This window comes from Chenopodium album, chromosome 6 (genome assembly GCF_948465745.1).
Source record: "Chenopodium album chromosome 6, dcCheAlbu1.1, whole genome shotgun sequence".
In the NCBI taxonomy this organism is placed as follows: Eukaryota; Viridiplantae; Streptophyta; class Magnoliopsida; order Caryophyllales; family Amaranthaceae; genus Chenopodium; species Chenopodium album.
The window spans coordinates 8234414-8237718 of record NC_137839.1 but is presented as its reverse complement, the minus strand read 5'-3'; the positions used below and the strand labels follow the sequence as shown (position 1 = coordinate 8237718).

Sequence of the window (3305 nt, the reverse complement as noted above, 5' to 3'; positions counted from 1 at the left end):
AAAAAAAGAAGAAGCCAAAGTATTAATAAAAGAATGATTGGATTAAAAGAAATAGGTAAGATTTACAAAAATGAAAGGATTAAAGCTTGTATCAGGGATCGAACTACACTCTAGCCCAAAATGCAAATATAATTATTCTACCATTGAGCTATAACATGTATAGTAATATACATGTGACACTTTAATAATATCTATACTAATATTAAGGGGGCCAGCTTTTGAAAAATAAGAGCTAGCAATTGGGCCACAGGGGGCCGGGCCTCCACCAGCCCCCCCTTTGGCTACGCCCTTGCCATGTGTCCATGTCACCAAGGAGAATCATACATTAACGTACATGTCAATTGAAAAATGTTTACGTTAACGTACATGTCAATTAAAAAATGTTTAGTCAAGAATTGAACCCGGGTTCCTTTAGGAAATGAATAAAAAGTCATACCATCTTTAATTTGGGCCATGTTTTTTTTTTTTTTTTTTTTTTTTAAATTTAAAGTTTATTACAATTTATTTTCTTCAACTAAATCTATAATAAAAGTATTTAGGACTATTATAGTAAATGAAAACTATAACGCAAAATAAAGAATATTTAACTTATAGATCCGGTACATCGCCCGGGCTAACCACTAGTTTTGGATTATACTTCATACTCCATGATGTACGAACCCATAGGCCCACATTGGATTTTATTATGCCACTTTAATCTCCACCAAAGGCTAAATTGTTGATGGCCAAGCCAAATTATTTTGGACATACTGAGTATTATGAATTTTTTTATGACAAACTCCAAACATGTTCCTTACTTTGATAGTCAAGAAACTTCTCACTGCAAAGAAAAGGGCAGTCACTTATTGAATTTAGAGGCATTATTAGAGCTTATATAATACGATACTTAAATAGTAGAATCATTAACCCAAATTCACAACCAATCAACTTATCCCTTTTATTTAAATGGCTTGGTATCAGAAACTGAAGAGCCAAGTCCAAAAAAATACATAGTGAGTATTGTAACTGTACAAGTGGCGATAAACATTATAGCTAAGACTATCTAATTATATGTAACAGCAACACAGAAGTACAAGAGATAGCTCAAGTGGTTAGAGCGAGTTTTACTCTCAGATTGAATGAGAGCGTGAAACCAAGGCCATGCTGACTTGAAGAGACAGAAATACACAGTAAATGGCTATGAGGCCAGCACCTAAAATCTTATTAGGCCGCATATCATTTCGAGGCAAAACGATTAGAGACCATATAAGACCTGTTGCAAGGAATCCAACTGTTATGAACAAACCACTTTCTTGTTCAATTACATAAGGTTCTGGACCCTTGTACCATGTTGCAAGCACCAATGAAACTCCTAAACCAATTAGTGTATTAAACATAGGACCTGCATAGCTCCCTGACATCGCGATCTGCACACCATTTCTGTCATTCATTGCGAAAGCAGTGTTTGACATTAGATCACCCATTGAATTCCCCCAAGCCAATATGGTCAAGGCGAGTATTGATGGGTTGACACCAAATATAGCACCCAACGAAACAAGCAGAGCAACAAGCTCGTTTGCTATAATGTAAAACCATGTTATGCTCATGACGAATCCACCTAAAACCCAAGGGAACAAGAAGCTACGAGGTGGGTGATCAGGGCTTGTGTATAAAAAGGCTAGTACACCAAAGATGAAACCAACAGAAAAACCGATTATATAAGCAATTTTACCACTCAAAGAAACATGCCCTTCCTGTGTATTCCACAGAACAGCTAGAAGAATTGGGGCTAAAAACGCGCTGGCAATAGCATACACCTTAGACCATCTTTCCTCCTCTACTATAGGAATTGTTAAACGTCTAGGAATACTTAAGGGTATCTCCAAAATTGAACATAATTTGGAAATCGAATATGGTGATTCCACATTTGTCTCCCCATCATCATTCCAACCCCACAAAGGCCTAGAGCTATCTTCTACAGCAGACTTTTTAGAATCTGAATAGATTGCAACATTAATATTCCATATCCAATGTGGCAATTTCGAGGGCATTTCAGATTGATCGCTCTCCTCTTCAACATTACACGGCGAGAAGAATCTCCCTACTACAGGAAGCAACGGAGTCAATTGGCCCAATTTCGAACCCCTACCCTTCTTGTTAATAATCTCAGTTACAGCAACATAAATACCATAAACCACATATATTGACACATAAGCCAAAGCACCCCAAATACGAAGTTCACCAATAATCAAAATCAATGTAAGGCAACTTACACCAAAAAGAAAAAAACATAAGTCCCTTATAAAACATGTTTTATCAATTTGCACCCTCTTATCTGCAACACAAAATGAAACAACCCCTGCAACAACACAAGAAATAAACATAGCACCACCCAACACACTATTAATTCCGACATCGTCACCGGAACCCTGGCCCATGAAGGCAGCAATGCTAGAAAAAACATCATTTGCCCCATTACCAAAAGGAAGCAAGGTAACACCAGCAACAGTAGGAGACATTTTCAGAAGTTCTGAAAGTTTTTCTACTGAACAACAAAAATAATTTGCAGCAGTATTTCCCAACATATAGAATAGTACAGCAAGCCAAGAAGCAAGAATTAAGTACCCAAAAATGGTGTAATTATTGCAATCACAGTAAATAAATTTGATGTAATTGAAATAACCACCTGAATTACATTCTGGGTGAGCAAAAACATAATCACAGCTGTTTTCATAACCCTTATGATTAAAAATCTGGGAACAAGTTTGGTAATCAGATAAAGTAATTTTACTAACATTTGATGAAACCCCATGAATTTCTGCAATAATTGCACCATCATAAACCCCACTACCCAAATTCCATTTTTTAGCAATGTTTGAATTATACATGAAAATTAGAAACACAACAGTTGAAATTCCATTAAAAAGAATTCGAAATTGAGTGTTGTTCATCATCAAAATTTCAAAATTCTTAAAAACCCAAAACAAAAAAAAACCCCAGAAAAAATTTATGAAGTACTACTTTGTCGTAGAAAATTGACAAAATTTAAGTAAAGGGTGAGTGAATCACTGAATCATGATGATTGGAATAAGTACAGAAAAGTGAGCTTCTGAGTAATTTCTTATCTTCAATGATACTATTCAAAATATTATGGGAATGCGTTAAGTACGTGCATGATAACAGCTTAGGGTTGAAAGAATACGTGAAATACCAACTTTTATGTGTGGTTGGTCACACTGAGCCAAGGGGTTATTCAACCAATATTACAAGGGTAACTTAGCAGAGTTACAGGGGTTACTCATTTGTATTACAAGGGTTATTTAGTC

At 35.8% G+C, this 3305-nt stretch overlaps 1 pseudogene; it reads right to left on the bottom strand.

Annotated features, from left to right (window-relative positions):
- Positions 1 to 930: 930 nt before the first annotated feature.
- On the bottom strand, positions 931 to 2948 carry LOC145634488 (cation/calcium exchanger 4 pseudogene; annotated as a pseudogene).
- Between the last annotated feature and the right edge of the window lie 357 nt (positions 2949 to 3305).